The 24,830-nt window shown below is 35.1% G+C and overlaps 1 long non-coding RNA gene and 1 pseudogene across 1 annotated transcript in view; one reads left to right on the forward strand and one right to left on the reverse strand.

The window, feature by feature from the left end:
- Positions 1-24,830, forward strand: part of LOC150013008 (uncharacterized) — a 493,123-nt gene that overhangs the window by 152,473 nt on the left and 315,820 nt on the right. The window lies entirely within an intron of this gene.
- Positions 12,000-12,824, reverse strand: LOC150013009 (TIP41-like protein pseudogene; annotated as a pseudogene).

Raw genomic sequence — 24,830 nt, forward strand, 5'->3', positions numbered from 1 at the left:
AAGTGAATGTATTGATAGTGAAGCTTCCATGTAACATAAGAACCCAGCCTCATCTTATATTTTGATTATAGTCTTGCAAAAAATAAAGCCAAGATGTACCTGGACCTACCCACAGAAACTATGATATAACAAATGTGTATTGTTTTGAGCTGCTAAATTTGTGTTACTTTGTTACAGAGCAGAGGAAACTGATTGCTATGAATGGGATTGTATCTTCCCCAAATTTATGTGTTGAAGCTTTAAGCCCCAATGTGAAATTTTATAGCAAGGGCTTTTAGGAGGTAATTAAGATTAAATGAAGACATAGGGTAGGTTCCTGATCTGAGGGTAATGGTGGTCTCATAAGATGAGTCTCCCTCTCCCTCCTCCTCTCCCTCTCCCTTTTTCTCTCTCTCTTTTACTTGCTCTTTCTCCATACACACACGAAGTCATGTGAGCACATTCAAGATAGTGGCTTACCACAAAACAATAGGCCTCAGAATGACACCTACATTCTCTCTCTGCATCCTTGACAACATATGGTGTTGTCACTATATATATATTTTTACTTTAGCCATTCTCATATGTGTGTACTGATATCTTATGTAGTTTTAAATTTTATTTCTCTAATGGCTAATTATTTTGAATATCTTTTCTTGTGCTTATGTGACATGTATGTATTCTCATCAGTGAAATGTCTTTTCACATATTTTGCATATTTCATAACTGGATTATTTTATATTATTGAGTTTTGAGAGCTCTTATGAATAATATTTTGACTATATTTGAATATGTTTCACATATATGCATGTATATGTATCAACATATATCTATTGTATGATTGCTGAGTGGAGATGGTAGAAAAGATGAAGAGGTTTATTTCGAAGTCCAGAAAGGTAAACAGTCAGGAAGCAGATGCACATATAAGTCTGAAGCCCTGGAGAAAAATCAAGGATAGAAATAAATATAATAAGATTCCATAGTCAAGAAAATATTGAAGCAGATCTTGGAGGATAACTTTAAGTCCTTAAAATAGAGAATTGAGCCCTGACTGCTGTGGCTCAGTAGATTGAGTATTGGCCTGTGAGCCAAGTGTCGCTGGTTCGATTCCCAGTCAGGGCACATGACTAGGTTGCACGTCAGGTCCCCAGTTGGGGGCGTGAGTGAGAGGCAACCACACAGTGATGTTTCTCTCTCTCTCTTTCTCCTTTCCCATCTCTCTCTAAAAATAAATAAATAAATATGCAAAGAAAAATGTATTAACAAAGATGCTCAGAAACAATGGACAAGACTTACTTAAGGCAAAGATAAACCTTAAAAAAAAAAAAAAAAACCTAAAAAATAAATTTAAAAAAAAGAGAGAGAATTGTCCCTGATCCTCAAAACTGTTACTGTACTGTTAATAAATAAATATTCTTCCACTCCCTGGACCTGAAATTGTATTTAAAACCCAAAAATTTTCTAATTTATCATAGATTCTCAACATTACTCAAATTTGAGTAGTTTCAGTAAGGTATATACATTTTTCCAGTGGGAAAACTAAAGTTATGTTTTGGTGTGTGATACAGACACAGGGAAAGAGGAAAGGCTTGGTTAGGCTGTGACCTGGAACTCGGGTTACCTACAGAAAATGGATAGATATTTTGTAAAGAGGTCTTTCTGGAGATGGCACTGTAAGAAAGTTCAGTTCAGAGGGCAAACCCGTTATCGGCAAAGTCCAGTGATACAACGATAGAAGTCCAGTTGAGCAGGCAATATTGGAAGTTTACCAGGAGCAAACATGGACAACACCAAGTGAAAGTAAAAGGAAAGGAAGCAATATCTGATGGTCTAATAGACCAGAGCATGCTTGTCAATAGAGGGCGTCCAGTGCTAAAGTAACAATTGATAATTCAGGAGAGGCATTCAATAGTTAGTCGTATCTCCCTGGTTTTCTGATCTTTTTGCTGTAGACTGGGTTTACAGTCAAAATTTAAAGTTAATGCAGTACTGGTACAAACCAAACTGAGGTCTACTCAATGGAACAGAGAACGAGAAGCTCCCATGCTAGACAAGCAGTGACCCTTTAGTTGCTGTGCTGTGGGGGCACCTGGAGGAGATGCCAAGACTGCAAGAGCAGTGGGGGTGATGGGATTTTGGTCAGTGCCAATTTACCAAGCGTATGTAAATACTCGGTATTTACAATAGTCAGCACAGCCAGTACCAGTACAGAAGGGCTGAATATCAACCTGGACTATATGCTTATTGCTAGAGAGCCTCAGTGGAGCTGACTGGGAATAGAAAGACTGAGCAAAAGGAGCAAGGAAGCTGCTTGCTCAAAAATATAAATTAAAAGAAGTTAGTTTTTAAAATTCGTTTACTATGAAGATTATGAAAATGGGTTTGGCAGAAGAATCTGAAATACTAAAGGTAGAAAATAATATGATTGTTCTTTATTTTTTTTATTTTTTTCATTAAACACTACCTGCTATGTTCTGGCAAACTCACTTCCCTACCAGGTGGTGTGCTTGCTACATGTATCACATATGGAGATTCCAAAGCTTTTCAGTCACTTTTTATTGCTAAAATGTCTTATTTTGGGTTATTAAAAAATGTACACCTCATATTTATTTCAGAGATCTTCTCCTTGCTTGACCACAGGCTAGCCTTGATGTCCTATTTGCTCTGAATATATTGGGGGTCGGGCTGAGTGGCAGTGAAAAAATCAGTAAAGGGACCATATTGCTGTGCTTTTTCAATCCCTTTCTCTTTTCATGTTTTTATTTCTGGGGGCTGGAGCAGAAGAGGGAGAAGGAATACAATATTTCACTGTATCACTCTCCTTGGCAGGTGGTTACCCACTCTCATTTGGTTGTAACTGCTGCTCTATCTTTGGTCTTCAGTATTTTATATAAACCTGAAGCCCACATGCTACAAAGCCATGCTTCTGGTGGTTCTTCAGAACACCTCTTAAAGGCTACTTTTATATAGTTACCTAATACACCAGATCTGACTTAGGCTTAGCCTCTTTCTGTCTATTCTTACTGCTCATTAACCTCCATCATAGGTCAGCACATCACAGACTTCACATATGAGAATATGCATGGTTTCCTGTAGCTCTCAATATGATAAGAATTGCCTTATTAAAAATAAATGTTAATAAAAACACACAGAAGTGAACTGATTGAAAGAGAGCCTACACTGAATGTCTGTTTCCTTATAAGAAAAAAAGTGGTGTTGTTTTCATGATGTAGGAAAGTTTTTTGGTGTGAGAGAGTGTGATACACACACACACACACACTCATAAATATAGACATTTTCCCACTTTTCCTCTTGACATGAGAATTGAATAGTTCAAATACAAACTAAGTGTATTAGGTTTTGTTTGCAGTGCACCCAGTTAGGATGCTAGAGGTTCAATAATGCTAGCGGTTCATTAAAGGAAATGGTAATGAAAATGATCCAAATGTAAACATTACCAAGTTGGTAATAATTATAACCAAAAGAGGTCAGTGATTACAGAATACATTTTTAAAAATCCAGGAAATGGCTTCACATGGGCTTCAGACTTTATAAGTAGGGAAGTGAAACTAAAATAATGATGACATAATTCTTGGTTATGAAGAGTGAGATGATTAAGAGGGTTTACATATTTTTTGAAGGATAGGTCTACATCTATGTCTTATTTACTTATGAAAATTCTACAAAGTAAGACTTCCCATGTTTAGAGTGGAAATGGATTCATAAAGCACATAAATAAATATGTGACAGACCAACTCAGTTTTGAATGATTCCAAATCCCACATTCTTTCTCTGAAATTATAGTGGATAATACAGAAAAAGGGAATAGTATTGGGTTATAAACTGGTTTCTATTAAAGATGAAATAAATATTTTTAGTAAGTCATTGCTCTAAATTTCCAACTGCTTTAACTTTTCTTGAAATTATGTCCTTCCTACAAAAAAAAAAACAACTGAACAAAAAAACAACATCAAAATTTATATAAAATATCTATTTTTTAAATTCAAGTTCAGAAAGTTACTGTTTCCAATTGCTTAAGAAAGCCTTTCTTAAGCCCAGAAGCTGTTGTGATAAAACTGCAGGATGCTGAAGCTACACATTCCTACATATTTTGTTTTATTATGAAATTTAAGGAGTCTTATGTACACATAGAAGAGCTACCATTTGCATAAAACTTAACTAAAAAGTAAATATTAAATGTTTTCAAATAGAATACAAAAGATGTGATTGCATGCTTCCTTTGGCCATTTTTTCTATTATGAACAAGTGCTAAGGAAATGATCATAAAGGGAATTCTAGTAAACTACCCTGTGTTTGCTATATTGCCTGAATTCCTGTGACGTTTTGCTGATTTGCTAAATAGACCATCCATGTGGAAATAATTCTGTAATAAACATTCTTTTGAGAGCTTTGAAGAAAACAGTGATTCCATAAAGATGTTTTATGAAACACATTTTTGTAGAAATACTCAAGGTAAAATGGTTCAATGGAAAATGTAATTTGAGAAACAATACTTACCACCCCCCTATACACCCCATTACTTTATGGGAGATTTAGCATGTTTATCAGCATGATGGAGACATTGAAATTTTATGCAGTAAAAAGCTATTAATTTTGTTAATTAAGAAAATTTTTGGAGCCAATATAGTCATATTGTGGGCAGTATTTTGTAATGGTTAAGGGCTTGGTGTCTGGGATCAGGCTGGATTTGATTCATGTCCCACTATTTTTTAATTGAGGTAAAAATTACATAATATAAAATTAATCATGTAAAGTGAACATTTCAGTGGAATTTATACCTTAGCAATGGATTCACAACCTCTATCAAGTTCTAAAACATTTAGTTGCACCCCATTTCTCCATCCCCTGCCTGCTACATGGTGATAAATTATGTAAACAGCCTACTTGCCCTCCTTGAGACTCAGTCTTTTCAGTATTACTATAAAAACAGGAATGCCTTTTACTTTATATACTGGCTGTAAGATTTCAACAAAATAACCTGTAAAGTGCACTTAGAACATTGTAAGTATTGAAATAAATAAAATGTCAAACTCATTTGGTTGTCTTTGCATCTAAGGGAAAATTGTTCAAGAAAGCACTCTCTAAGAAGTGCAGATAGAAGTCAACAGAATGTGAAAAGACTGAGAGAAGCCACATACCTTGTATTAGTTAGATGTTAATGAATCTTGCATAACTCTGGTACTCTGTAAGGCTTATAATAGCACCCATGTTTAGCTCTATCTTTCCATTTAAGGTTTGTGGTAAAATGGTTTCAAATTAGAAATTAAGGCAGAGAGGCGTTGAGAGAAGGAAGTTTCCAGGAATCCCTGATCTGAAAATAAGAGGAATATAGTGGTTTTATAAGTAGGGGATACTTTTCACCAAAACATGATCAAAGTAGATAAAACAGATGACAGGAGCTCTGACTTAAGTCTAATTATATTCCAGATGATACCATAGGTATTCATGATTATGAGATTTTTAAAAGTGTCATTGGCATTGAAAAGCAAATTGCAATACAATGTGTAAAAATACAATATACAATTATGTATAAGCATATATTTATACTCATCTATGCAAATATATGTAACTTTAATTATAGGTATAATTTGTATAAATAGAACCTGTGAGTGTATAGCTCTAGAAGAATTTTCACCAGAATGAGAAAAGTAATTGCCTCTCTATATTAGAACTTCAGGTGCTTTTCATTTGCCTCTGTATTCTTTTCTATAATTTGTTGAAATTTTCATATGGCTCTGTGCTATCTTACTCACAGAAACAAAGCAATAAAGATGTGTCTATTTAGTAATAGAGACACAACACATTGCAACCAATTTGTTTTGATAATTGCTGAAAGGACAAACACTTAAAAGCATATCAAAGTAACTGTGAACCTCAAGCAGGTAAGCTTGCCTCTAGGAGTCCACAGAAGAAAAACTAAAAAAGCTTTCTGGAATCCCCCTTTTCTCTATAAATACAAATTATTCTTGAACTTTGGTAACATATAGCAAACTGGAACTATCAACTCCCTCTTCCTCTCTTTTTAGCGTAACCTACCCAAAATTTCTCCAAATCTTTTTCCCCTAAATAGGATTAGAAAATAAATTTCGAATTATTTTCAAAATGTTACAAAAGATAGCATACTATGTGAATTTAAAGGGCAAGGAGAATTTATTACACCTTACTACACAAGGAAGTTTAATTCCCTGCTACTGATTTTCTGCAATCTATACTTTTCTTCATTTGCCTCCTGAAGCAAAGGATGTAAAATAAACTCTTGTAGTGGTTCTCAGTCCTGTGAATCATCACAGGAATCATCTGGAGACTTTATTTAACATGCAGATCTTGGATCCCACCCCAGAGTTACTTATTGTTTAAGTCTAGATTAAAATATGGGAATCTGCATGTTTCTGTATTCCAGATTACACTGACACATTTGATTCATAAATTTGACCTTGAGATACACTGGAAGCTTTATATCCCTCAATGTTTAAGCTGTTTGCAAACCCATGTTTAAAAAACAAATCATTTCTTACAGTCATTTTTTTTCTAAAAGCATCTGTAATTATTTTTGGCTCCTCTCCTTGAAAATGTTTTGTGATTCAGGTAGAACATGACTGCTTATCTATCATAATAATCATGTAGATCATCCTAAAATGCAGAAATGATGGAACAATCTACTTTTTATTCCATTTCTTGTAGAATGGATATAGTCCAACTGCTCAAGACAAGTAGAAGAATCAAATATTCTAATTATATTTTTGATTGGGCTAATTTGATTTCACCATTGCTTATAATGAGTTATTATTTAGTACATAGAATGCAATAGCAATATACAAATATTTAATTTATATAATATATTTAGTTTAGGTTTTTTCTTTAAACTATCTCTGATGTGCTAACACATTTTCCTACAAACATCCCTGAGAAGCAGACAAGAACTGATATGATTTATCATCATTTGAAGAGAGATTGAATCACTGAGCTTTTAAGTAACTTGAAGAGGGTCACAGAGTCAGTGACTAAGAACAGACACTTCATCTTCTAGCTCCTCAATCAGTAATTTTCTCAACAAATCCTGTTCCATATATTACTTCCTCCAAGAGTTTACAAGTCGCTCAGTTTTCTGGGATATTATTCATTATGGGGCATATGAGAATTTATACTATCTGGAAGGTTGAAAACTGAATGTGGGAAATCATATTAAAGGTAGTTCTTTTCAAAAATTACTTTTTCATCCCTTGGATGTTCTTGCCATAATTTCCACCATTCATCCATTCATTCAATCAATATTTATGGAACATTTTTAATATGTCTAGCACAGTGCTAATAAAACAAAATCTTTGTCCTCAGTTTGTGCGGTCTGATAAACATACACAGATAAATTATATCACATAATAATTGCTATATTGTGGATAGGTGTTAGGTGCAAAGTGACTTAGGGGAAAAACTTCTGAGTCTATTTGAGAAAATTGTAGTAGTCTCCTCATAAATTAGGAACTTTTCAATAGATATGGTAGTAAGGGCAAGATTTTACAGGGATTCATGATAAGGATAGAGGCATGGAAAAGGGAAAACACAGGGAAACCCTAAATATAATGTAGTCCTATCCCATCCAAGGTATAAAGGCAGGTCTCTGGATTTAAATTTTAGAGTCCTAATAAATACATCTACAACTTTTGGAGGGCAGTTGTCTCACACGGTAACCCTCAGTTTCTGAGCCTGGGCATCCTCTACACAGAATAATGTGGATTATACCCAGATATAAGACCTTTAGAACCAGGAGCTCACCACATTAGAACCACCATTATTCTGGCAGCCATATTCATTGAGAAAAATAGCTTCTCTTCGTTGTAAAATATATATAGGCTGTCCCAAATGGTAAGATTTCATTGTTTTTATAGCCAAGTAATATTTCATTGTATATATGTATCACAGCTTTTTTATTCACTAGTCTATTGATGGACACTTGGGTTGTTTCCATATCCTGGATACTGTAAATAATGCTGCAATGAATATAGGGGTGCATATTTTCTTTTGAATTAGTGTTTTTTTAAATATATATGTAGAAGTGGAATTTCTGGGTCATAAGACAGTTCCACTTTTAATTTTTTGAGAAATCTTTATACTGTTTTCCATAGTGGATCTGTACCAATCTGCATTTCTACCAATAGTGCATGAAGGTGTTTGGACCTAGAAGGTATTATGCTAAATAAAATAAGAGAAATGGAGAGAGAACAATACCATAGATTTAACTTATATGTGAAACCTAAAGAACAAAATAAATGACCAACAAAACTGAAGTAGAATAATATATACAGAAAACAGACTGATGTTTGACAGAGGGGAGGCAAGTTGGGGGACTCGATGAAAAAGGTGAAGGGATTAAGAAGTACAAATTGGCAGTTGAAAATAATCACAGGGATGAAAACTATAGCTTAGGGAATCTAATCAATAATATTGTAATAATTATGTATGGTGTCATATGGATATTAAAAATATCAGGGGGAAACTTTGTAAAGTATGTAGTCATCTAACTACTATGCTATACACCTGTAACTAATACAAAATAATGTGGAATGTAAACTAATTTTAAAATGAAATTTAAATTTAAAAAAATGTATACAAGTAGACCCAACAAAGAGCTAGTGTTTTTAAATAGTAAAACTAAACAAAGGGAGCCTCACCTCCTAGGATGGCCTTATACGCTTCAGCCTGAAGGACATTTTTGCAACCAAGTTAGAAGACCTCAGAATATAATGGAAACACTGACAGACACTTAACTATATGAGCTCTGGTGAGTATGGCCATAATTCATTTCATAATACAAATTGATATGTTGTCTAGAGGGATCCCTGCATTGGTGTTATTGAGTGTCTTGAAAAGTTCTGGTTCTGGGCTATGAAGCCACATTAGAAAACTGAATTTTTTTTTTTTTTTTTTTTTTTTTTTATGGATTAGATTTTGAACTGGGCTGCTCAATTACATACAGTACTGATATCCTTAAAGCAGGCAACATGAGATGTCTTATAAAGACTAGAAATATAAATAATAACCCAAAGTGAAAAAAAATGCAAACAATGAAGCAAAGTTTATTGTATGAAAAATCTAATATTTCTTCCTACTTAAAAGCTGAGCATAGCAGAGGTGAAAGAGGACAGCCTGTTTTAATTTAAGTGGGGTTAGTTATTTAGCAGGTTATGAGTACACTCTGTATTTGAAAAATCATATGAGGGGCCAAAGTTCAGCCATCCCAACAATATTAATGGTCAGAGTGCCCTATGTGCTTCATAATAGAATGCAAATGACTTCAGTCTGAGGTAGTCACATTTCCAAATACCATTTAGGGCTGTCATGACTTGTCCTAGAAAGGTCCTGCCAGGCCATGTTTAATGGATCTTCTAAACAATGTAAAATATTTCTCTAAATGTGTTATAGAGCTTATAATTTTAGTGTAAAAATAATTGCCCTCTGTCCCCAGTACTGTTCTCTTCCCCAAATGCAATTTTTGAGGCTTCTTTACTGAAAATGTTGTAAAGTTACTTTCTTCTCTGTGGATCTGAATTCCCACAGTCTTGCTTTTAAAGCTTCTGTGGGCAGTGTTGGGCTTCTGACAACTATAGGAGCTCTGAATAATTCTGATAATGACACTCACAAAATCCTCAAAGGCACACTTCATTTTCAACAGGAAGTTAGGAGACAGCGCCCCCCCCCCAATGTAAACTATCTAATCTTGAGTTTATTATCAACTCAGTGACCCTCAATTTGCTCATCTCCAAAATGAAGGTCACAGAGTAGCTCTGTGTCCTTTACTGTTGGTCCATGGCACCATTTAAGGCTGCTCATGAATTACTTAAATATGTAAGTCCACATTAAGCCTATGGAAAAGCATAACTGGCAAAATTTTCCTCTCAATTATTTGTGCTAATAGGGGCCAAAGTGGCATGGATTCTTTAAATTCACAGATAATCCCCAAACTTCAATTTAGCTAAGTGTTCTAACTTCATTTCCTGCCAAACCATTTATAGGGGATTCATATAATTAGCAAACACTGACATGAGATTTATCTTCTTTGTAATTTCATCTCTAATGTTGTTTCACCAGAATACTTTGATTTCTAAATTTCAAAAAATAAAAATGAAGAATAAATCAAATATAGTTTTTGCATAATCTGCTGACTGATTTCAAACTATCACAACACTGTTATAATTATTAATAATTTATTAAGGGCTTATCTTATGGCAGATGTTTTACAAATAATTTTATTTAAACCTCATAATAGCCTTGTTGGGTAGTGTATTAATTTCTTAGGGCTGCTATAACCAAGTACCACAAACTGGGTGACTTAAGCCACAAATTTATCGTGAGTTTCAGAGGCTAGATGTCTGAAACCAAGTGTCAGCAGTGCTCATTCCCCCTGAGGGCTGTGACCCAGAAGCACCCTCATGCCTCTTTCCCAGTTTCTGGTGTTTGGGGGGCAATTCTGGCACACCTCATCTTGTGGATGTGCCACTCTAATCTCCCCTTTATCTTCACGTGGTGTTCTGTCTGTGTCTCTGTCTTTTCATATGGTGTTCTTTCCATAAGAACACCAGTCATACCAGATTAGGGATCCATTCTACTTCAATAAGATCCCATTTTAACTTGATTACTTCTGCAAAATACCCTATTTTCAAATAAGGCCATAGTCTAAGATACAATGACTAGGTTTTTCAAATACAACATGTCCATGTTTGGTGCGACACAATATCATCTGTAACAGGTAGTTATTCTTATTTTATATGTGAGTTAACTAAGGTTATAATGTCTAATTAATTTCCCTAAGGGCAAGAAACCAGCCAGTGATGGAACTGGGTTTCACATCCACACTCGATGCCTTTATTTATTGTTTATAAAATAGTCTTGGTACTGAAAAAGAAAATAAGATATACTGTTCCCCTAGGACCAAAAATTTTGAACAAAGTCTTTTTGGTTACTTCAGTAGTGTAGTGAATTAAGCAACATTGCAGCATCCAAGTTTCGTTCATGGCACCGGGACTAAATCTCCACTTGTCAGACCTCATTCTTAGCTGGTTTCCAGGCTGGGGCAGGAATTAAAAAAACAAACACACAAACAAACAGACAAAAAAGCCTGGACCCAGGTTATTTTGGAGGATATCTATATACATAATAACTCTGAAAAATCTAATATTGGAGTGCCCTGTAAAAATATTCTTAAATGTTAAATATGCATTTAATGAGGAATTGGTAAGGAATACAAAGGAGTATTCTTTGTTTTATTTAGTGTGTGTATGTGTGTGTGTGTGTGTTTATATTTCATTCAAGTTCTATGGCACGAGTGGGACAATGAACATTCTGCAGATATATAATGAGTTTCATTGGAAGATCAAAATTAAAAGGCATCTTATTTCCATTTTTTCCCAAATTATGCATTAATGCATGGTCTCCAACATTTTTGACACCAGGGACTGGTTTTATGGAAGACAATTTTCGCATGGATCTTAGGGGAGCGGGGGAATATTTTCAAGATGATTCAAGCACATTACATTTACTGTGCTATTTATTTCTATTATTATTACATTGTAATATATCATGAAATAATTATACAACTCACCATAATGCAGAATCAGTGGAAGCCCTGAGATTGTTTTCCTGCAACGAGATGGTTCCATCTGGGGGTGATGAGACAGTGATGCCTAAAATGTGTGGCTTGTGTCCAGTCTCATTTTGGTTGCTGTCACTCCACAAAACCCTGTTCCACAAAGAGAGGATGTTGGAAATGGAAGCAGGCTTTTCAGGGCTTTTGTGGCAATCTCAGGATATTCTGCCTTGACTTTATTTTTATTTATTTGTTTTAGTTATTTGGTTTTTGCCTGCAAAAATATTTCATTTTATTTTTTCCTTTAGAGCTACTGAAAATCTGTATATAGACAAGGCAATTAATTCTCATAATAAAAATACCCCCATCTACATAGCCAAGGTCTCCATCAGATTCCACAGTGAGCATGTGGTATGACATTCTATTGCATAGGTGTATTTTCTTGTGGGATATGATCAATCCATTCTGGAAATTAGCTTCTCACATACTGCCTCCTTGATCAGTAAACACTGTGCTATTTCACTGGGCTCAGTGAAGAAGGAAGGCAGAACATGCATTCAATTAGCAATTTTTCTGTCTCATGATGTATATTCCTGTAATGTGTAGGTCTTGTCAGCCTCATGGTAAAGTCTTGTGCCATTCATTCTGATAGGCACTCCATCAATTCTAAAAAATAAAAATAAAAAAATAAAAAAGCAACAGCAGGAAAAAGCTGTAAAGAATTACTATAATTTTCACACCTAGGTGTAAAATTTCATGATCATGAAGTTCATCCTCAAACAGAACTTTTTCAAAAAAACAATCTGTTCCTGACTTTCAATTTCTCTGTATCTATATGACCTGTTGTAGATACAATCTTTAACTTGAGTGATTCCTCAAGTAATGTCCCCTTATAATCTGGTGTATGAGTCCAGTCTCTTGGTTTAATAACCTCCTTGGAGCATTCACCCTCCGTGTGCTTTCCTGCCACTCTACCGAACAGGCTACATTGAATATTCCTTGGGAGTTGTTTACACACCTTAAAGCATCTGTAGCATTGAATTTGATCCCAAAGCCAGAACAGTGCCGCATTCTTGAAACATTGCCTCCAACCATCATTTCAGGAAGTGACGGCATATGCAATTCATTGGCTAGCTTCTCACCGTCTGCTGACTTGATGTGGATCTTGGTAGCTGTCAAATTCCAGGGCCTGAAGGAGAAGTCACAGTGGCTGCTCTGGAAGCTTGCAGATCATCATGGCTGAAGCAGGGCTGCATGGGACAGGCTGCAGCAGTGAGCGGTGGTGGCAGTGGACACCATTCCCTGCCTCGCTGAAGCCCAGCCCCCCACACCACCCCTAGCCTTGACTTTAATCTACTTACCTTCTGCTGTGTGGTCCAGTCCTAACAGGCTACAGGCTGGTAGCAGTCCATGGCGCAGGGATTGGGGACCCCTACTCTAGTGTATTTAAACATCTAGTGTTTATGAAACTGACTGGCTGCCCATTAAGGTGTCCCTGCCTGAGCGCCTTGGTTTAATATCTTACACTGAAATGGATAAGGAAGAAAGTTGAGCCTTTGAAGAAAGCAGATGGATATCAGGAACTGGGGGAAGGAATACCTAAAATTAGAGAATGGGGTAAATAGGAAAGTTTCCATTAGTCCTTTGAATCCCAGGAGTTCTTAGGTTCCTCAACAAATAATCCTAGTTATTCCAACAGTTTATCAAAATGGCCTGTCACCTCAAAATAGCTTGGCACTGGTTGGAAATGTTTTACTTTTTAAAGAGTCCTGATATTTTTCTAAATGAGAACTTACTTGTAAATAAACATTTTCTAAATGCAAACCTCTGTGGGAAGTTAAGGGGTACTAGCTCTCCACATACTGAGTGTGAATCAGTTATGTTCACCCTTGGCTCTAAAGAACACAGATTGGGTACAGTGAAACAAGTGGAAGCCTTGATGCAAGAATGGGGAAAAAGAGGGTTAAGTACTTCAAGAATGTGTTTTCTCAGCAAAAATAATTTATGGTAGAGGCACCTTCGTTTGTCTGTGTGTGAGCCAGAGAGTCTATTTTCCTTTGTGTTGGTGCTATAGACTAGACATTTAATCTGTTTATTTCCAATCATATTTTTGTTTGCTTTTTAATCGAAGGAAAGAAGAAATAATGATTTTTAATTTTTTTTCTGAATGCAATTAACATTATTTTATTTATGAGCATTTCAATAATAGATACATGGAGTATATAATTGTTAGAATAAATTTAAACATCTAAATAATTATCACCTTTGACTTCACTTAGGATATACATTGGGGAGTTGAATAAAAGAATTGACATCATAGCAAAAACTTTGCAATTTGTATTAGTAATAGTTGGTAAACCAGGGGTAATGGTTAAGTAAAACAGGTTTACATTAATCATGCAAAAGTTGATTTTTTAATCATTGTTATTAATTAAAATACTCATTTCCCAAATCCCGTATGTTTTTTATAAAAGTGTTTTTCCCCACACATTCATCAGCCAATGAATAAACCTTATCATTCTTATATAGGTAGTAAGAAAAGATTGCTGGTTATTTGAAGTGACTTTAGTTGAATAGAGTTTTAACTAAATTCAGCTTCTCTTTATCCTTTCTTTTTAATGGCTGAGGGAGAGTAGTAGTAGGAGGGATTACTAAACAGAGATGTTCTAATAACTAGGCGCTCCTATCTTTTGCCTTATGAGGTTTCCAAATGTTCTATTTTAATATAAATCCTTTCCAGAGGTCTTCCTCCCTGCAAAAAAAAAAAAAAAAAAAAAAAAGGCAAGAAAAGAAAGAAAAACAACAACAAATAATTTAGAACACACAATAATGATTTATTATAAAAAAGACATACCTCCTCCACTAGCTGGGGTGTGTACACTCTGTAGTCCGTATGTAGAATATTGTTTTGTTATAGAGTCTTGAAAGGAATTAAGGCTGTTAAACCATGTTTGGGCTGATCATGCCAATACACGTTTTATTATGTTCACTGCTTTTAGGGTTTAGGGATCAGTAAATAATACCCTGTTCTTCCCCTCCTGAGTTTGGAATCAGTTCAGGACCATGACCCAATAAATGTACAAGTGGAGGTCAAATAGCCAGTTTTGTTATGAAGATGATTGGAAAATGTTGTTTTAAATATTTAGGCAAATAGGTTTAATATCCCACCACCAAGTTAAGGAGATTTTCTGGCTTAGTCATTGCCACATCAAAATAACAAATGGTCTCTCCCAAAAGGACCCAATTGACCCCTCTAAGCTTATTGTATGGTAACAGTGAACTTGGCAGAAATATAGAGACTAATAGGCAGTGAGAAAGGCAAAAGCCCAAAGTGGGCTGAGCTAGATGAGCTCTGTGCCTTTTGCCAGAATTCAGATCAAGGGAGCAGAGAGAAGGCTGTATGCGTTGCTCTAATGGACAGTTATCAAAACAAGAGGCATGAGGAGGAGAATTAGCTCAGCATCCTTCATCCAATGATTCTCTTTACCTGGGAATTTTTACACAAGCTGAATTCTCCCATCTCAAATTATTACTAGTTATGTTATAAATTAAAATATAAGTATACACACAATATAATGCCTTTGATATAATAAGCTTGTATATGAACAGTATAATTCCTTCATTGTCAAATACCCAGAGAATGACTAAAGTCCCTAAGTATTTCACCTTTCTCTGTAAAACTCCAAACAAATCAAAAGAAATTACACTCTGAAATCAAAGGTTTTTGCTCAGCAAGACTGCCAGTGGTAACTCTTCTATTTCTTGAAGAGTGCTGTGACTTCAGCACCTGTACTCAGTAAAATTGGTTTTAGTTCCTTCAGCCCTTCAGAAGTGCTTTCCCCACAGAGCTAGCCACACTTCTGATTTTCTGTGTAGTTTTAAATTATTTATGTATATATCACTTGCAATATATTATTTAGTTTCCCTCTTTCTGAACTTGAAATAAATTGAGTCATGCTGGACATAATCTTCTCTCTTCTTTCTGTTTCTGGTCCTGGTTCAGAATTCTCTATGTTAAAATAATATCTGACTGTAGTTTATGATAGTGTATGCTACAATTTATTTATTGCTTCATTTTTATTCATGCTATTTGCAATTTTTCTTCATTAACATTTGTTTTAATAACATGAAAATATTTAACAATGAACACTGAATAACACTCATGCAAATATTGAAGGAATCTTTTAGTATGGGGTCTTTTGATATTTATTTTCATTGTATTTTTTCCATTATCATTTATCTCCTTTATACCCACTACTGCAATCACCACACTGTTGTCCATTTCCAGAGTCCTTTTTGCTTAATCTTTCTATGCTCTAAGCCCCCTACCCATAGCTGTCATCCTGGTCTCTATCTATGAGTCTGTCTGTATTTGCTTGTTAGTTCATTTTGTTCATTAGATTCCATATATGGTTGAAATCATATGGTATTTGTCCTTCTCTGACTGGCTCATTTCACTTAGCATAATGTTCTCCGGGTCCATCCATGCTGTCACAAATGGTAGAATATTCTTCTTCTTTACAGCCAAGTAGTATTCCATTTTATAAATGTCCCATAATTGTTTCATCCACTCATCTACTGATGGACACTTGGGCTGCTTCCATATCTTGGCAATTTAAACAATGCTGCAATGAACATAGGGGTGATTCTTTCAAATGAGTGTTTTGGGTTAGACAGCCTTCTTATACCGTACACAAGAATAAACTCAAAATGGATTAAAGACTTAAATGGAAGAATCAATACTATGCAAATTCTAGAGGAAAATGTAGGCAATAAAGCCTCATACATTTCTCATAGCAATATTATTTTAATATATATCTCCTGGACAAGGGAAACAAACAAGAAATAAATGAATGGAAGTCAGTCAAGCTAAAGAGCATTTGCACAGCAAATGAAACCATTAACATAATAAAAATAACCCACTGAATGGGAGAACATATTAATGACACATCTGATAAAGGGTTAATGTTCAAAATTTATAAAGAACTTATAAAACCTAAATTAAAAAAATCTAATTAAAAAATTGGCAAAGGACCTGAAGAGATACTTCTACAAAGAGCACATGTAGATGGCTGAAAGACATGTGAAAGATGCTCAGTCACTAATCATCACAAAAATTCAAATTAGAACTACAATGAGATAGCACCTCACACCTGTCTAAGTGGATATCATCAATAAATCAACAAACAACAAGTGCTGGCAAGGATTTGAAGGAATGGAAACCCTTTTTCACTGTTGGCGGGAATACAGATTGGTGCAGTCACTTTGGAAAGCAGTGTGGAGTTTCTCAAATAATTAAAAATGAACCTGCCTTATGACCCAAATTTCCACTTTGTGGAATATATCTGAAGAAACCTGAAACACTAATTTTAATGAACACATGCACCCCTAATTCATTGCAGAGTTATTTGCAAAGCTAAGATTTGAAAGCAGCTCAAGTTTCAATCCGTAGATGAGTGGATAACTAAGCTGGGGTACATTTGCATCATGAGATAATACTCAGCCATACAAAAAGAAGGAAATCTTACCCTTAGCGAAAGCATAGGTGGATTTGATATATTATGCTCAGTGAAATAAGCCAGTCAGAGAAAGACAATTACCATATGATTTCACTTATATGTGGAATCTCATGAAGAAAGTAAACTAACAAGCAAAATAGAAACAGACACATAGACTGAGAGAACAGACTGACAGCTGTGAGAGTGCAGGGGTGTTTGGGCTTGGGTGAAAAATGCATAGGAATTAAGCAATAAAAAAGGAAAACTCACAAATACAAACAACAGTATGGTGATTGCCAGAGATAAAGGTGGATAGTGGGGTGGTTGAACAGGGTAAAGGGGGGTAATTATTGATGGAAGGAGATTGACTTGTGGTGCCTACACAATACAATATTTAGATGATGAATTATCATTATTTTTAATGGTTTATTTTATTGTATATTTCCACTACCATTTATTACCCTCTTAACCTCTGAATTGCATACCTGACACCTGTATAATTTTATTAACCAATGTCACCCCAATCAGTTCAATAAAGAAATAATAAAATAAAAATCCAAGACATAACTGAGGCCTAAAAAGGACATGTCAAGCCCACTCTTAGTTTTTTGAGGCAATTTATCCAGTCAGAAGAGTTATAGAACATATATTCAGTGAGCTAATTTTGGGATACAAGAAGCATGACTGTGAGGGTGGAATACCAGGTGTGACATTTAAATTCTTCTTTCAGTTACAACTCATGACTTTGAAATGGAAAATAAGAGGGGCTGTGGGCAGCTAACTACATGATGGTGTTGAGGAATAGAGCATTATTTAGGGTACCGAAGAAATGGACTCTTAGGAAGGTAAGACTGCATCTCAGTTTCAGGTATTTCTAAACTTATGAGCCCTCTGGCACAAACATGTTCACTGTTTTAGGTATCTTCATAAGAATACTTATCCACTACTTATAGCAATCCTATAAGAACTAGGTATTAAAATATCCTTTTTATAGGTTAGGAAACATATATAGATACATTTTCTGAATTAACAAAACTCAAAAGAGGTAGAGTCAGAACACAGACTTTGACCTTCCAGTTTTAGAGCTCACAGTTTTATGGCATGGCTACCTCCTCCTGAAGGACCTGAAGTATGCATTTGACAGGCAAACTTCCATTTATATACAATGGTTTTACTCATGCATGCATTAATTTTTAGTCATATTTGTTCATTTAAGAGATACCCTCTGAGGTTATATTGGGCATGAGATGTGCAGAGACGATGGAGAAGTAACCATATGTGGGTACTGAGTGTCCCAGAGGGCTTAAGAGAAAGGAAAATTACTTTATTTAAATAGACATGTAAAAACGACACGTTTGAAATAGTTGGAATAACAAAGAAAAAATGCAGTTATGTTTAATAGTTATCTAGAAAAAAATTAAAAATAGTAACAATAGAATTGATTTTGTGCTTCTATATACCAATACAATGAGTATGTACAACATAAAAAGAAAACTTAAAATTTTAGCAAATACAGTTGAATACAGTCCCACAGGTAACACTGAACATTATTTGAAGTACATACCTTGATCAAAAGAAACTAATAGAGGAGTGAAAAGAGTTGATACTTACAAGGTATATATTTAAATGGAAACCCAAGGGTCAAAGTATTGTGTAAAAGCTTTATGTTATGTATATGTGTGAGAAAAAAAGGAGAATCACATACAATGTCCTTATAAGCCTGCCAGGTTTTTAAAGGCTGACTGGGAATATGAGTGAGGTTCTATGATGATCCCATATTTTTGACGTAACTTGTACATAAACAAGAGCTAACATCTCTTAACCCCATCACCATGCCCAAACATGGTTTCTGTCCTTTTCTTATAATTAAAAAAAGAGAAAATCATACATATAGGAAAAGAATAAGACAGAAAATCAGTTATTAGTATCCATCTCAACACAAATGCAGACAAAAGAAAAATAGGGAAAAATCAAAAGTAATATAAGGAAAAATATTATATTGTTTATTGTACTAAACATACAATAGAGAAAATCAACAAACCAAAACTGCTTCTTTATATAAACTAATAGAAGAAAAAGATATTGATGTGCATGCCCAAATTTAAGAAAGGGGGGAGGCATGGAGAGTGGTGTCAATAATAACTAACATCAGAAATAAAAAGTTAAATCTCCACCAATCCAGAAGATACTAAAAGGATGTTGAGAGGATGTTAGAAATGACTTTTAAAAATAAAATTTTGAATAAAATAAATTTTTAGTAAAATATAACAAAACCGACAAAGAAAATACAATATAAATAATCATGTACCTATTACAGTAATTAATAATTAAAAAAACATATAATTAATACTCTTAGAAGAATCTTTCTCATTCTAATGATATCTACCAAACACCGATAACAAATACTGGACTTAATAGTAAAGTTTCCCTTTCAGATCAAGAGAAGAATGCCCAGGGTCACCATTTCTATTCACTATTATGAATATATTTAATATTTAACGTAGTAATATATTTTGTCATTTGCTCAATATTAAACCAATAGAAAATACCTTGTATTTCTATATACAAGTGACAAACAGAAAATAGAAATACTCTTCAATGTCATAAAAATGTAAAATAGAAATGAATATTGAAAGGTGTAAAACCTCTATATAGAAAATTGTGCTACATTATTGAAATAAATAAGACAATAGAATAAAAAGACAACCCATAGAAAGGGAGAAAATGTTTAAAAATATATATCTTATAAGGAATTGATAACCAGAATATAAAATGAATAGTGAAAACTTAACAATAAAAAAGGCAACCAAATTAAAAAGTGGATGAAGCATTCAAATATATATTTATATTTCTCCAAATAAGATATACTAATGGACAATGATCACACACACAAAAAAATCAACATCATTTGTCACTAGGGAAATGCCAATCCAAACCACAATGAGAAACAAAATCATAGATACAGAGAAGAAATTTATTTTTTCCAGATGGGAGGGAAGTTGGGGGAAATGAGTGGAAAGCTGAAGGGATTAGGAAGTACAAATTGTCAGTTATAAAAATAGTCACAGAGATATAAAATACAGCAGAGGGAATATAGTCAATAATACTGTAATAACTATGTATGGTGCCAGGTGAGTCCCAGTTTTATCAGGGTGATCACTTCATATGTTATATAAATGTCTAATCACTATCTTGTAAACCTGAAACTAATATAATATTTTATGTCTACTGTAATTATCTTTTTTTAATTAAAAAAAAAACAGTGAAATTGCACTCACTGACTGTAATGTCCACAGCATTTAAAAAAAAAAAATTATAACCCTCATGCATCGCTGGTAAGAATGTAAAATGTTGTATTCACTACGAAAAATAGTTTGATGTTTTTTCAACAGTTAAAAATAGAATTACCATATGACCTAGAAATTCTCCTAAATATGTACTGAAAAGGACCAAAAACATTTTACACAGGTTTTTACTAGCATTATTCATACTATCCTAAAAGTTAAACAATGGAAAACCCTCTGCTAATAACTGGATAAACAAAATGTGCTTTATTCAGCCATAAGAAGGAAATACTGTTATGTATGGAAACAAGCTGAGTAAAATAAGCGAGACACAAAACTCCACAAATTGTATAATTCCCCATTTGTATGAGATGTCCAGGCAAATCCATAGAAAAAGTATAGTGTTTTCCAGGGGAAGAGCTGATAAAAAAAATTGGGATTTGTTGTCAATAATAATTTCAGGTATTAGTAAGGTTCTAGAAATAGTGGTGATGTTTACACAAAATTGTGAACATACTATAAATCACCAAATTTTACTATTTAAAACAGTGGATTTTATATTATGTGAATTATATTCCAAACTCTTAATGAAGAAAGAGGTAGAAGGGCCTCCTCTACCAGATACCAGGGTATTTCAGGAAGTTACCTCAAATGTAAGAAACATTCAAACCTGTAGATGATTTTGTGAGTTTATTTGAACCAAATGGACCACAGTTGCTGGCAAGAAAAATCTCAGTGGATTGAGAAATGCTCTGAAGAATAGCAGTTCAGCACCTTGTTTGATATGATACATTACAATTCAAAGAGGAGGCATAACAGGGGTTACCAGAAGTCCACTGCTGATAGATTAGGGAGGTGGAAAAAGTGAAATGGTGGGGTTGGGTAGTGCAGAACCTCTGGGGTTGGATAAAATGTAAAATAGGCACTTTTACAAAAGTGGATACAGAATAGTTAACAGTCAACAATTAACATGATAACAGTAATAATGAGGGGATTTGAGGTCTTCATGTGGTGCAGTGCCTGCGTTTTGAGGGGTCAGAAAAAGGGTATTTGACATTTCAAAAATATGTTAACATAGATACTAAAAGAAAACAGACAGCCTCAGTTAAGGTAAAGACTGACCTTTGTTAGGGAAAAATGCAGATTTAGGTCATGACTACCTGACATGAACTGCTTTAAGAAAGTTTTACTTTTAGACCATCCTGTGTGGTTACTTTAGGTCTCTGAGTTTGTAAGGCCACCGTGCTGGCTTCCCCTGAGCTTGTCAGGGTTTGCAGGTGGCCTCTTTTCTTCCACATTGCTTAATGTAGGACAATATGGTGCAGACAAGTTGTTAAGTGGAATACATTGACATCTAGCAACAGAGCCTAACATCTATGGGCTTTTATTTTATGGGGAAAAAAAAGCATTGTAGAACAGGGAGGAAACTTCAAAAAGTTTTGTTGGGTCAGTTTGGATAATAATGAAATTATATCTCAACTCACACTAAGTAAACACAAATTTCAGGTAGATTTTTGGATTATACACGACAAGCTAACACTTCATAACATAAAGGTTTTAGAAGAAAATAGAAAAGAATATATATGATCATTTTATATGACAAACGGAACACAAAATAAAGATATGGCTACATTTGACTGTAGTAAAATTAAAAATTAATCTTCAGCAAAAGTCACAGTAAGTGAGTAAAATTTGAACTCTGCAATGGGAAACTTATTTTCACCACATATAAACAACAAAGGACATATATATAGAATACATAAAGCATTTCCACAAATCAATGAGAAGGCAACCTACAGAACATGGACAGAAAGCTGAATAGTATATTCTTAAATGAATATATATGACTAATATATAAAATGCAATAAAACTAATTATAGTTAAGGAAATATAAATTAAAATATGATTATATTCCACTACACAGTAAACTAATGACTAAAATTAAGCAGAATAAAAATAATTTCATGTGAATTTGGGCAATAAGGGCAACTTTGCTAAAGTAGAACATATGCACATTTTTTTGATCTAGCAATTTAGTCCCAGAAAATATCCAACAGAAATATATATACATATATAAAATGATGCTCATAGTAGAATTATTCATAATAACTGAAAAATAGAAATGATCCATATATCTGCCAATTAAGGATTGAACATGTAAATTGTATAATATTCATAGAGTGGAATACTACAGAGTAATGAAAATTAACTATAGTTAAAAACAAAAAGATAGATGAATCTTATAAAGATGATGTTAAGGGAAAGAGACTAGACATAGAAGAAAATAAGCATATGATTCCAATTATATAAGTTCAGAGCTAAGGCAAAATAAAACTATAAGATAACCAAAGACTTCCGGCCAAGATGGAGGCTTAGACAGACACGCTAGGTCTCCCTCTACAACTAGAGAGGAATACAACTACTTCAAAACAAAGGATAACTAGAAATTCCAGAAAATAAAACTACACGGAAGCCCAACATATGAAGTTATAAACCAGCGGTGCCATTTGGGCAGGTAAGAGTTAAAGAGGGCAGCGCTGTTTGCGATCGCACCTGAGACCGAGGCGGGACGGCAAGAAATCCCGGCTGCGGTCGGGCCCCTGGCGGTGCGCGACCCCAGCGCTGGGGAGAGCGGCCACCGCATCGCCTTGAACAGTGAGGCCCAGGGGGGCGGGAGGAAGGATCCCGGTCTCCTAGCTGAATAACTGTGTGAAACCATCTTGGACCCCCGCCCCCAAAGAAAGCACCACAGGGCTGCGAAATAGGTCGCGGACAGGCAGGCGCCGGCGGTCGCTGATTTGTGACGCGTACACAGGCACTGCCCCCGACAGCCGGCCCAAGAAAACAAAACGCATCTGTCAAAATGAGGCAGACAACTATAGAGATCCCGGTGGCACAACTCACCAGGCAGCAGATAGAGAACCTGACAGATGAACAGATAAGAAACCTGTCAGAGGCTCAGTTCTGGGCCATTGTTATCAGGTGGCTTACAGAATTCACAAAAGATCTGGAAAAAGATGAGAAAGAAGCGAAAAACATTCATAACGAAAGGAACAAAATCGCATACGAGACAGATGGTGAGGGAAAAAAATCCAGAGTTCATTTCAACAAACTGGAATATGGAGAAGGAACAAGCAGTCAACCAATGCAGAGAGAGGAAATGGGAAGCAACAATCAGAGGATCAGAAACCTCTGGGACAGCTATAAAAGGCCCAACATAAGAATCATTGGTTTGCCAGAGAGTGAGGAAGATGAACTAGAACTTGAAAAATTGAGTGAAAATATAATAAAGGAGAACTTCCCAGACTTGGGGAAGGGAATAGACTTGCAGGTCCAGGAAGCAAGGAGAGTTCCCAAGAGACTGGACCCAGGGAGAACCACTCCAAGACACATTATAATCAAAATGTCAAAAATTAAAGATAAAGAGAGAATCTTAAAAGCAGCAAGAGAGAAGAAAAGAATTATGTACAAAGGGGTCCCAATTAGACTATCAGCTGACTTCTCAAGGGAGACCCTGCAGGCAAGAAGGGACTGGCAAGAAATATTCAAAGTAATGAAAATCCAAAACCTACAACCACGAATACTCTATCCAGCGAAATTGTCATTCAGAATAGAAGGACAGAGAAAGTGTTTCCAGGACAAAATAAAACTGAAAGAGTTCATTAGATCCAAACCACTGTTATATGAGATGTTAAAGGGACTGGTTTAAAAAACAGAAGCTAGGGAGATGAAACAAAGGCAAACTAAACAGGCAACGAGAGTGGAAAAGGAACTGTGGGTATGGGAAGCATATTGGGGGGAGGTCAACAGGGAGGGGGAGTGGGGAGAGGGAGGGAGATGATATAGGAATTGGGGATCATGGTAGGAGGGAATGGAATAGACGGAGAGAGGTTGGGAGGAACTGTATGCACAACTAATGGACATAATCTAAAAGGGGGGGACAACTGGAGGAAGGGGGGCCACCGGGTGGAGGGGAGCAGAGGGAAGGGAAATTGGCACAAATGTAATATTTTAATCAATAAAACACATTAAATCTGAAAAAAAAAGCTCAACAAAGTTCGCTGCATAGATAAATAAATGAATAAATGGGTGAATAAAAAAAAAAAAAAAAAAAAAGATAACCAAAAAAATCTGAAGACATAAACAACTACATTCAATAACATTACATGATATGTTCAAAGGGCCGTCCCTCTCTGGTGATGCACAGTCAATAAGTCATGCTATGCTCAAGGATAATGAACGTGCAGCATTAATGAAGCATTTAGACAAATCCCTGTTTATGCATCTGTGTTGCCTAGTATGGTTTGTGTTTTTATTTGGACTTCGCTTTAGCACAACACACAAGAAGAAATCAAATCAATTCAAACTTTGCATGTATGTATATGCTTATATATGTGTTGTGTGTATGTATGGTATGTATATCTGTGTGTGTGTTCTGTGTATATATGTGGACAAGCTGTGGGCTTCTAT

This window comes from Furipterus horrens, unplaced genomic scaffold, assembly GCF_987537825.1.
Source record: "Furipterus horrens unplaced genomic scaffold, mFurHor1.1.pri manual_scaffold_4, whole genome shotgun sequence".
Classification (NCBI taxonomy): Eukaryota; Metazoa; Chordata; class Mammalia; order Chiroptera; family Furipteridae; genus Furipterus; species Furipterus horrens.